Consider the following 12,352-nt stretch of genomic DNA (forward strand, 5'->3'; position numbering starts at 1 on the left):
AGGGTGAAAGGGGCGTCAAGTATGAGGCACCTGTACAACTGGGTGGATGACCATTTGGGAACCCACAAGTAAGAGTGAGTGGGGAGGGGCAGAAGCCAACGAAGGGCTGATGTGGGACTCAGGGCCTGTGAAACAACCTACTGGACAACTGGCCACATGGATCTGGCACTCAGGAGAAAAGCTGCCCCAGAGAAGAATAGGGAAGAGCAAGCACAGGGAAAAAACAAAAACAAAAACAAAAACAAAAAAACAGAAGAAAGAAAGGCCTAGAACAAAAGACAGGTATTGTATACAAAGGGAAGTGGCTAAAGAGGAAAAGAAAAACCCAGGGGATGTGGGTCACAAAAATCAGTGGAAGGGAGAATTTCAAGGAGGGAATAGTCAATGCAGTAGGTCCTCTCTTATCGACAGGGGATAAACTTTGAGACCCTGAATGGATGCTTGAAAAACAGATGGGGGCCCTGGGTGGCTCAGTCAACTAAGCATCTGACTCTTGATTTAGGCTCAGGTCATAATCTCCCGGTTCATGGGATAGAGCCCCATATCTGGCTCTGTGCTAACAGCACACAGCCTGCTTAGGGTTCTCTCTCTCCTTTACTCTCCCTCTCTCTCAAAATAAATAAACTTAAAAAAAAAGTGGTGAAAAAAAAAAAGCGCAGATAGTACCAAACTCTATACTCTGTTTTTTCCGATGCATACAAATTTGTGATAAAGTTTAATTCATAAATTAAGCACAGTAAGAGATAAAAAACATTAACCAACACTAAAATGGAACAATTAGAGCAGTATACTGTAATAAAAGTTATGTGAATGTGGTGTCTCTTTCAAAATATTGGATGGTACTCACCCTTCTTGTGATGATGAGAGATGATAAAATGCCTAAGTGAGGAGACAGAGTGAGGTGAATGATGTAGGCGTTGCAACGTACCATAGGCTACTATTAAGGATCATGTGCTTCCAGACCTTGGTTAGACCTCGGGTAATGGAAACTCAGGAAAGCAAAACCGCTGATAAGGGGGACTACTGTTGTGTCCAATGATGCTAACAGGTGGACAGAGAAAAGCAGATGATACCATTTGCATGTATGTAAAACCCCCAACCCTCCACATGTGAATATAGGTATTTCTAAATATTTCTAAGAGTGAAGAAGAAGGTCTGGTTAAGAGCCGGGGCCCTGAAGCTGGATGACCTTGGTTTGCATGTGGATTCCACCACTTAATGGTGTCACCTTGGTCAAGTCACTTAACTTTTACAGGCACCGGTTTTCTCATTTGTAAAATGGGATAATAACAGTAGCTACTTGTATGTGACTCTTGTAAGAATTAAATGAATGAATATATGGAAAGTGCCTGGCATCAGGGTAAGTCCTGTATTAGCTATTATTATTATTATTATCACATATAGTGATGTGTTTGCTTTGTTATTTAAGAATAATAAATTCTGCCAAAGGAAATAGGAGACACAAACATTATAAGGGGGAAATATAAAACTGAAGTAGAAGCAAATAGTTTGTGAGAGAAAGTACATAGTATGTATGTAAACTGAACGTAGAGGAAAGGATAGAAGGTCCAAGTAGGCACCAAATACTCTTGATGCAGTAAACCTTCAGGAAGCACATGAGACACTCAATATTAGGAATAATACATTAAAATGGTTAAAAAGGCTAAAATCACCACTCACTGGTAATACCTGCATGGCTTCCACTTGTTCTTTGCCTGACAAATGCAGTTAAAAGCCACAGCTACCGGTCAGGCTAAATGGTGAGCAGGAACAGTGGCCAGGCACCTGGTTCCTGTGCCTCAGTACAGAAAGCATATGTTGGCTCTGGCACCAGGCATCTCCTATCTGTCAAGTCCCCTTGTTGCACCTCAGTGATGGTCCTTGTAACCCCACCAACAACACAAGGAAGGCTGAATCAAGGAGAGAAGGGGAGAGAAAGGCACATTTCATAAAACATACCACCTCACGTGCACCCTATCCTAAGTGTGTTAATCTACCCTCTCTTTTCCCCCTGGTTTCTTACCCTGTATTGTAAATTGATTCAAAAAGCATATGACATCAACATCTTAATTTGGGGAACCTTTCTGTGCCGGGACCTCTGGGATAGCCCACCCGGCAGTGCACTTGGAAGCTAACCACCACACCCATTCGGTACCCCACAGGGGTAGGGAGATGAAGGGTAGCAGATCACTTTTCTTTGGTGCATGTGTGCATCTTATACTGAAAAGGGAAGGGGCTGCCAGGAAAAAAAATCCTGCCCAAACAGGGCCAATGAAAACAAGATTTTCTGCTATGCTGACCCTTGAGGCTATCCCGTCCTATTTGAAATAGAAACACCAGCTTACATCTCTAGGATGATTTGGCTTCACTTTTCAACATGGACCTGCCTTTGAGCATCTTTGGTTTAAGAACTACCCTATTTTCCTACAATTTGTTCCTGTTCTCCTTTCCCCCTCCTTCCATATGGAGGAGAGAACGTGAACGGTGTTAGATGTGGAATCTGTTCACTTTCCTCTCCCCACTTTTTAAGGTTGCTTCTTTAATAGCTAGACAGAAGAGGATGGTAATTCTATCACGATAGCTACCAACTGGATACTTTGTGAGCTGTCCGTTCCAATAATGCAGTAGGAAGCTGTCTAAAGGCCACGCTAGACCCAAATATCTCATTCTCTAACAACCACCTAATCTCTTTCATTTTAAATTTCAGCATTCACTGCCTTTAACTGTTTTGCTTTTCTGCAAAAGTACTGCAACTATATTTATCATGAGGCTAATGTCGCTTAGGCTTCAGAACACTTCCTGGGGTCCAGGAGGGGCTACAGTGACTTTGCATTCGTAATTTTGTTTCATTAATTTGTCTCTAAATAGGGACCTCAAACCCCAAAGTTTCTCATCATTTCTCATCAATAGGATTTCGTGGTTAAATCCTGGAAATGAAAGAAGACTTCTCTCCCTTTTATTTAGTGATTTTTGGATAGGTCACATTAAATTTCAGCCTCGGTTTTATCAGTTCTAAGTAATAGTACTATCTGTACCTTTAGGACTATGGTAAGGTTAAATGGCCCTTAAACAGTGTTTCATATATTAGAAATGTTCATAAATGTAAGTTGCCATTATCGTTGCTGTTTATTGCTAGGACAAGACCAGAAGCTCCCTGAGAACGCTATGTGGCACCCCCAGAGCCCATCACGGGCTCACAAAAATACTTACAGAGGGAATGCTACCTTTTACAACCACTCCACTCTCCCCACCTTCCCAGCGGGTCTAACCAGAAATACAACTTGCATTACGTTCTTAGTGCGACACGCGCGGTTACCTCCTTCAGCAACGCGCCAGATACTCGGTAACACCTTCCCAATTTGAAACGCTGATGTAGCTCCGGTGTATCCTACCCCCGCGAGTCCAGGAACCCACGCCGTTTGCCTCCAGTCCCCTGCCTCCTTCCTCTCTCCCTGGTCAACTGAGGACAGTCTGCCACGCTCGGGACCAGAGGCTCTGAGATAGCCCCCTAAGAGCGTCAGCACTGTGTCTGCGCTTAATAAGCGCTCAATAAACGCCAAGGATGTAGATTCCCAAGCAGGCCGCCATCTCCTCCCCGCACCCTCCCGCGGGAGCGAGGCCTGCATCACTAGCCTGGGGAGGGAGCCGGGGCGGGGTGGGGTCGGCTGGGGTGCGGGGATAGAACCTGCGTCTGCTTTCCCCAGCCCCGCGCGCTTCCCCGGCAAGGCTGGTTCCGGGGGTCCCCCGGGGCCGGCGGGGCGGGCGGGAGGCCGGGAGGAGCGGCCGCCGACGCATCCGCCGCCGCCGCAGGAGGCGGAGCGCTGCACCTGGCGGCGGGTGCTCGGCGCTCAGCCCTGAAGCGGGTCCAGCTGGTAGCCAGCGGCGGAGGCACCCGGTCGTGGAGGAGCAGGAGGAAAGGTCGCCCCGGAGGGTGCGCTCGGTTCGCCGCTGCGGGTCGCCCCAATCGGCCCGCATCCCTCGGCCGCGCCCCGCCCGCCGCAGCCCCCGAGGAGCCAGCGACCCGCCCGAGATGGTGCGCGACGCCCCGACAGCCGCCGCCCCGGCGCCCCGAGCCGCCGCCCCGCGCCGGGGGGAGATGGCTCCCCGCACCCCGCGCAGCTGAACGCCAGCGCCGCCCGCAGCAGGTGAGTCGGGGCCCGGTGCGCGGGGAGGGGGCGCTCGGCGGGGGCGGCCCAGCAGCCCCACCCAAGCTTTCCCCTGCGGGGGCCGGGCCTGAGGGCGGAGAGCCCCCCTCCGGCGCGCGCACACCTGCTGTCGGGGGAAGGGGGCCTCGGAGGCGCTGCTCCCGGGGCGGGCAGGTGTGGGTGTCTCGGTTCCCAGTCCCGCTTGCCCGTCGCTCCCTCCCTCCCTCCTAGCCTCCCTCCCCTCGGCTTCTGTGTCGGCTGTCATCTTTATAGGGCGCTGGGGAGGCAGCAGCCGGCACCCCCGGCGCCCGGCGCAGGCAGCACTTCCGCAAACGTAACTGGAGTAGGGAAAACAAAGGCGCTGCCGGAGGGAGCCCTAGCCGGGCGCAGGCAGCAGCAGGGGGTGGGGGTGGGGGTGCAGGCAGAGGGCTGGGCCCCGAAGGCCAGGCCATTCTCCGCCCGCTCCCACCGGCGCCCTTGCCATAAACATCCTTGGGGGAAAGGAGGAGGCGAGAACCTCCAGACGGCCCCAGTGAAAGAACGTGGCCGCCCGTGTGCGGGGAGGAAATTGACAGCGTCTGATTCCCCAGGTGAAAAAATACAAAAATATACCTCCCCCGCCCCCCCCCTCGCACCCCACCCCAGGCCTGCTACCACCTCCTGCTTCTTTACTTAACTAAAGTCTAACATGGTGTAACATGTCCCTAGAGCTCTTGGAGGTGCTAATGGGGGTTACTAGCCTTTCTCGGTCCTATTTATTCCCTACATAGCTCGCTGTTAAATTTAAGTAGGATACTGAAAAATTTCAAACGCAGCTTACCCCTTCATCTACCTCTTCCCCACGTAGAGAGACCGGTGGGTTAATTACCCTTAAGGCAGGTACACGGTGCATTTTGCCTCTCCCATACACATTCACAGCCACAAACATTTCCATTTCATCCAAAAATATTTAGTAAACATCTTACAGAGTTCCTGGAGCAGAAAAAAACCCTGCCTAATTGTTGTAAGAAAAAACCTTAAATTAAGGCGTTGAGTTTCTAATTCCTATTGGTGTCTACATAGTTGTATGTCCTTGGGCACATCACATCTTCCCCAGCCTCAGTTTTTTTCACATGTAGAAGGAGATGGTTGGATGGTATGGTGGCCAGGTTTGCCTTTAATTGTTCTAGAAGTTCAGGATTTTGTGGAAATCCAGCCTTTTCAATATAGATGGATATAAGGGGTGGGTGGACAGTTAACCAACAACATATGTGTATTTAGTAGATTCCTGCTGTCTGGAGGGCATCCCTTCCCTAAGACACTGGGAGCTAGCCAGCTAAAGGTGTATGCATCATCGATGGTTTGTTAACTAAAAGGAGAGGATAGGAACCCTAGTCATTGGGAAGATTGACTTTTGACACCTTAAGCTGCTGGTCATTAGCAGACATGCAAGATATTTTCAGTTATTTAGTGATAGTCAGATGGCTTGTGTTTATCACAGGTTGGAAGTGAAATTTAGGATTGCTTAGGAGGAGGCTGGGACATTGCTGTTTAGCCCAGTGCATGACACTGGGGGAGTAGGACAGAGGATCCTGTTTCAATAAGGCATTAAAGCTACTAGGCATGTTTACAGTAATTTAGGCTCTGTTTCTATACAAATAAGGCAAACTAAAACACAAAGATAGAACAGCAAGGTTTGCATGTGTTCAGTGGTACAAGGTATTGGATCGCCAAGTCTATCTGGATTGTTGACAGTAATAAGGCATTTTTTGAGCACTTAACTATGTTCAAAACACAATCTTACACACTTAATTTCTAGATCTCTGAGAGATGAGTCTTTTCCCCAGCATTGTGAGTGACGAAAAGGAAGCTGAGAAGAGTTAAAGAATGTACACAAACCACATAATCGGTGAGAGGTGGAATTAGGTTTGACTCCATGTTTCTGGCTCCAAAGCCTGGGAAGTTTCCACAACGTGTGCCTCCTTATTCAGGACCCATTGGGCCTCACCACCTAAGCGGGTGCCCTCGTTTGCTTTCTGCCTTTGAAAATTAGCTACATTTCAATGTACGTGTATTCCATGGTAACAGTTTTCTATGTAAGATCAATATTTATATTGCAGGCATATTAATGCAAATATATTTACCCATTTCTCACCATTTTTAGGTTGAAGGCAAGTGTAAGTACATGAAAATGACCAAAGATAAATTTAGTTTTAGGCAGACAGGATTTTTTGTTTTACTTCTTTTGATAGTAAGTCTTGACTTAGCAATTGCATTGTAGGGAAAGGGAGAGATGGAATAAATGTAAATGTGTCTGTTAGCCACTTTGATACATTGTCTTGGGGAGAATCAAGATACAGTTAAGTGAAAAAGGCATTTGAAAAAGATTTATATGCAGATACTTAACGGTGCATACAGGCACACGTACGCCTCATTGTCCGCAAACCGTTGACATTGACTACTTGAAGGAAGTGGGATGGGGTGATGGAAAGAGGGTGCTTTTCTTTTTTCCTTGTGAGGTTATGTTTGGGTTATTTATTTATTTATTTTTATTTATTATTTTTTTTTTGTTTGGGTTTTTTAAAAGGGCCTGTATAGCCTGAATTTTTTTGCCCTAAATCCTGAAGGACACACTGTGTATAGTACTTGGCCCTAGCGATGATTTCAGTTAACATTTGCTTTGTAGTTGGTTTTCATTCTCGTATTTAGAAGACACTTATTTATCACTTTGCGAAGTGGCACTGTCTTAATTTAGTTGGCCAGGAAGCTTTTGGAAACTCTCAGAGTCATTTGTTACGACAATGATTTATTGGTGCAGAGCCCAAAGCAGAAAACCAAACCAAAACAAATAACTGAAATGTTAAACAACTAAACCTTGAGCCTATATATTAATATGTATTTGCTATAGATATTGAAACTTGTCTTGCTAGTCTGTGGCTCTAAATAGCTGCCAGCACACCCACACCCCTACCCCTACCTCAGTACCCACAAAAGCTACCCAGAGTGTTGTATTAAAAGTAGCCTCCCTCCGCCTTGGTCTAATGTCATGTAAATGCAGCTAAGCTGGGGATGTGCTGATGATTGTGTGGAAGGGAGGTTTGAGGCTCAGAGATGTGAAGGAAAACCCTGTATTACCTTAGGTTCTGGTGGTGCTGCTGCACTTAGGCAGCGGGGGAGGGATGGAATGGGAGAGGATGGGCCAGATGGAGTGAAATTGACGCTCTGAGAAAAAACATATTCCAGAGGTATGGCGAGAGGATTGAATAAAGGAGGGCTAAGACACCTTTTTTGACATTTGTTGCGGTGTGTGTTTGAGAAGACAAATACAGAGAACATTTTGCAAATAGGAAACCGAAAGTCCAACTTGAATAACTCCGAGGGTACGCTTTGATCTGAGGCCAAGAGTGGGATTGGGGTAGAGTGGGAGACTGGCCCTCATGAGTCAGCAGAGGCCAGAGGGAGCTCTGGCGTGGCTTTGTGGAGGATAAAAGGAGAACTAGAAAGAGGAACTGGTGTTGTCTCAACAAGCCTGATTTGTGGGTTAACTGTGCCAAGGGAAAGTGAGTAAGGAGCCTGAGGTGGTAGTTAGCTGCCTGTATGACTCTGTAGACAGACATCCACTGCACAGCTCGGTGCCCTCTGCTTTCCACAAGCTGCCTCCCCGTGGGCCCTTCTGCCCATGGGGTGCAGAGTAGGGATGTGGCCAGCAGAGGAACCCTGGAACCCTGGAACCCTGGAACAGTGGAGGAGTGGGGCCCTATGAGCCATGTGGCAAATTCTTCTCTTGTAACTGCACTGGGTACTTTAGGGACAAGGTTAAGGTAGAATTGGCCCCAAGGTAAACAAGGCCTGTCTCCAGCATAGTTAAGCTTCTGCAGCTATTACGAGTGCCTTCTTAATTCTGTTTTAAGATAATTTATGTGGAGTTGTGTTTATTGGACAAATGGAACCCAAACTCACCTTTGTGAGGGAGTTTGAATAAAAGATTTTATTGTTGGGGTGCCTGGGTGGCTCAATTGGTTAAGCGTCCAACTTTGACTCAGGTCGTGATGTCACAGCTTGTGAATTCCAGCCCCGCATCAGGCTCTGTGCTAACAGCTCGGAGCCTGGAGCCTGCTTCAGATTCTGCATCTCCCTCTCTGTATGCCCCTCCCCTGTCTCTCTCTGAGACACGCTCTGTCTCTCTCTCTCTCTCTCAAAAATAAACATTAAAATTTTTTTAAAAATTAAAAAATACAAGATTTTATTGTTATGCTTCCATAGGGTAAAGATACACATTTTAATTTTATTTACTACATAATCAGGTTCCCTATATTTTGAAGGTATGATATCTTTTTTAAAATTATTTTTTGTTGAAGTATAGCAGACATACAGTGTTACATTAGTTTCAGGTGTATAGCATAGTGATTCAACAAGTCTGTACCTTAAGCAGTGGTTACCACAATAAGTATAGTTACCATGTGCCTCCTTACAAAGTTGTGGCAGTATTATTGACTATATTCCCTATGCTGTACTTTTCATTGCCATGACTTATTTATTTTATAAGTGGAAATTTGTATCTCTTAATCCGCTTTACCTATTTTGTCCATCCTTTCAACATCCCTCCCCTCTGGCAACCACCAGTTCTCTGTATTTATGAGTATGATTCTATTTTTTGTTTGTTCATTTGTTTTGTTTTTTAGACTCTACATGTAAGTGAAATCATATAGTATTTGTCTTCCTGTCTGACTTATTTCACTTAGGATAAGACCCTCTAGGTCCATCCTTGTTGCAGCTGGCAAGATCTCATTCCTTTTTACGGCTGAGTAATATTTCATTGTATATATTGTATATTTCACTTATATATATTCTTTAACCATTCATTAGTGGACACTTGGGCTACATATCTTGGCTATTGTAAATAATGCTACAGTAAACACAGACATGCATATATCTTTTCCAATTTGTGTTTTCATTTTCTTTGGGTAAACATCCAGCAATAGAATTACTGGATCCTGTGGTAATTCTATTTTCAGTTTTTTGTGGAATCTCCATAGTGTTTTTCATAGTGGCTGCACCAATTTACATTCCATTAACAGTGCACAGGAGTTCCCCTTTTTCCATCACAAAGATATAAAAACTTTTAAGAAATGTCTCAAAGCCAGGGCGCCTGGGGGGTTCAGTCGGTTGAGCATCCGACTTCAGCTTAGGTCATGATCTCATGGTTTGTGAGCTTGAGCCCCCACATGGGGCTTTCTGCTGTCAGCACAGAGCCTACTTTGGATCCTCTGTCCCCTTCTCTCTCTGCCCCCCCCCCCCCCGCCCGCTCATTCTCTCTCTCAAAAATACATAAACATTAAGAAAAAAAAATGTCTCAAAGCCCTTAAAACAGGCCTTTTCAGTTGTCTCTTCAAGTGAGCAGGAACAGCCCAAGGAGAAGCCGACTTCAATTTAGCAACTTGCTGTGACTTTTTACAAACTACAGAATCAAGGGTGCCCTGATTGTCAGTCAGCTACCTTGTACTTAAAATAATGCCTCTTTCATATGTATTTTAAAAGTGATAAATGCTCAGGGCACCTGGGTGGCTCAGTCAGTTAAGTGTCCGGCTCTTGATTTTTGGCTCAGGTCATGATCCTGGGGTAGTGGGCTCGAGCCCTGTGTAGGCTCCTCACTGAGCATGCAGCCTGCTTGGAATTCATTCTCTCTCTCTCTCTCTCTCTCTCTCTCTCTTTCTCCCTCTGCCTCTCTCCCCACTCACACTCCCTCTCTCAAAATAAAATAAAACATATTTAAAAGTGATAAAGGCTCATCGGAGGAAAATCCAGCAAAGTGTAAGAAAAAAAATTAAAGTACTCCTCACTTCACAGAAATAGCCCTAGTAATATTTTGTTATTTTCTTCAAGTTTTTTTCTAAAACATATTTCATATGAAGCACATAGACTTACAAGTATAAACTCTTGCAATACATAGGGGTTTTTATCCTGCTTTTTTTTTTCACTTAATGTGATGCATATATCATAAGCATTTCTCCATATTCTATTCAGTTCTATTCAGTTCTATTTTTTTATCCTATGGATATAAGTTTGTATTTTTCTCTGACATGGATATGCCACGTTTATTTAACTGCTCCTGTTACTGATTGCTTTCTGTGCTTCAGCTTTGATTATTATGAAAAGTACAGAAATGAACATCCTTACACTTAAATCCTTGCATTCTCATGAGAGAATTACAATGAGGGTGCCTGTCAATCTTCATCCTTACCAGCACTGAATATTTTCATTTTCAAAAGTATTGGTAGGGCATGTATGTATTTTTACTTTAATGGGCTAGGTAATAAGTCATTTTCTGAAAGAAATTTATAGCTCATGCTAACTCTCAAGAGTTCTAACAGCATAAGAAACAATTTTAGATTATATATACTGGAATGTGTTAGGATATAAATTGTTGTTTTAGATAATGGCATTTAGGGGATATAAATAAAAATCATAGATAATAGCTATATGTCTGTAGAAAAATGTATTTTAAATCTTGGCAGTCTATATTTTGATCCAAAGTATAAACTCATAAAATATGTGTCTGAGCACCTAGAAATTCCTAAAATGCCTTATCTTATGGGTAGATCATACTTTTTGTAACCCTCTTAACTTCCTTGGTGTCTTAATGGTGTCAGAATGGTCAAGTAATGACACCAGTCTTTTACTGAATAAGCTTTCATCAAATACCCATTGCAATTATAACATTATTTTACGTGTGTGTGTGTGTGTGTGTGTGCATGTTAGTGCTCTAACCTAATGTTATATTACTAATACTTGGAGTTGTGTTTTTATTTCTCCTTATAATTCTTATTTTTACACAGTCTGCTTTTTCAGTGTTCCTAGTGTTTTTAGATCTTGAACCTATAGTCCTATACCAATATATTTACCTGAGTGAGTCCTTTTCTGAAAAGATTTGAAAAAAATTGTATCTGTCTCTGTGTATAAAACAGGCATTCACATAACTAGATTGAAAAATAAACCAAGAAGCATTTTAATAGTATTGTAATTCATCTTTTTTTCAACTATTGTATCTTCCATATAAGTTGCTCCTCAAGTATAGCAAGCAAAAATTTATTGAGGAAAATCTTTCTCTAAAACCTTAAGCAAATAACTTCTTTCAGTATCAACCTTTTAGAAATCTTTTGTTTCAGGCTTTGAAAAGATAAGTCTAAGATTTTTCATGTTGGCTTCTTGGCAAAGAAACAAAGATTGCATTTACAGCCACTAAACTAGTGAATAATTCCGTAAGATTAAGTGTTGACTTGTGGCGGTGGCCAGGTTCACCGTGGCCGGCTCTGGTGCTGACCCGGTTACATGAAAGTAGTTACGCTTGGAGGGTCCCTTGTCTGAGAAAAATGCATAGAAAGCTAGAAGAATCACACGAACACTTACCAGAGAAATAAGTGCATGATGGTAGCATCAGTGTACATCCAAAAATGAGTAGAAGGCATAGGCGTGACACATTTGTTTTAATGCTTTCAAAGACTTCTGGCAAGGACTCCATGGCTCCCACAGGTTGGAACTGTCACTCTGGAGGAAGCGAGTGGCTGGGATTCCATCCATGCCCACTGCTGTGGGTAGAGGGGAGTGGTGAGTAGGGAGGCTGGACGGGCCTGTCTTGGGAAACATGTTGCTGGCATTCCAGAATTGAAAAATAGAAAGAATTTCCTCTAACTTAAAAATGATGCACTCTGGGGGTGCCTGGCTGGCTCAGTCGGTGGAGCGTGCGACTCTTGATCTCAGGACCGTGAGCTTGGGCCTCACGGTGGGTGTAGAGATTACTTAAAAAATAAAATCTTTAAAAGTAAATACAAGTTCTGAACTCTGTAATACCCAGGTTCTTTCAGCACTCGTGCTTCAGTAATCTGGGTACTGCCACTGTTTGGAATATTAGTTCAGTGGGGAGACGGTTTCTAAGTGTCAGCAATTGAAGTGCAACAAATATTGGAAACCCAGCCTATTCATTAGTATGGTTATCCTACACAAGCAATTTCCTTGCCCTTTCTGGCTATTGATCTTTGTTTAGGGAGAGATGACTGTACTTCGGTTCTATTTTTACAAACCTTCTGTGACCCTGCCCCCCCTTAAATCTCTTCGTTTTCCTTCCTTTTTTAAAAATTTTTTAAAATGTTTATGCACTTTTGAGAGAGAGACAGATAGTGTGAATGGAGGAGAGTCAGAAAGAGAAGAGACAGAATCTAAAAGCCTCCAGG

The 12,352-nt window shown here is 44.2% G+C and overlaps 2 protein-coding genes across 4 annotated transcripts in view; one reads left to right on the forward strand and one right to left on the reverse strand.

The window, feature by feature from the left end:
- NEMP2 (nuclear envelope integral membrane protein 2) overlaps nt 1-12,352 on the reverse strand; it is a 267,634-nt gene that overhangs the window by 60,975 nt on the left and 194,307 nt on the right. Inside the window, exons 11-13 of the transcript XR_008295489.1 lie at nt 11,532-11,710; nt 1,690-1,910; nt 848-1,041 (exon numbers count right to left, since the gene is read on the reverse strand). The gene's annotated coding sequence lies outside the window, so the exon portion shown is untranslated. The remainder of the gene's footprint in view (nt 1-847; nt 1,042-1,689; nt 1,911-11,531; nt 11,711-12,352) is intronic.
- MFSD6 (major facilitator superfamily domain containing 6) overlaps nt 4,006-12,352 on the forward strand; it is a 77,144-nt gene continuing 68,797 nt past the window's right edge. For 2 of the 3 annotated variants that reach the window (XM_027054569.2, XM_027054581.2), the window contains exon 1: nt 4,006-4,145. The gene's annotated coding sequence lies outside the window, so the exon portion shown is untranslated. Of the gene's footprint in view, nt 4,146-4,590; nt 4,736-12,352 lie in introns of those variants that run through there. The other variant, XM_053215437.1, reaches the window with a different exon arrangement.

This window comes from Acinonyx jubatus, chromosome C1 (assembly GCF_027475565.1).
Source record: "Acinonyx jubatus isolate Ajub_Pintada_27869175 chromosome C1, VMU_Ajub_asm_v1.0, whole genome shotgun sequence".
Taxonomy (NCBI): domain Eukaryota; kingdom Metazoa; phylum Chordata; class Mammalia; order Carnivora; family Felidae; genus Acinonyx; species Acinonyx jubatus.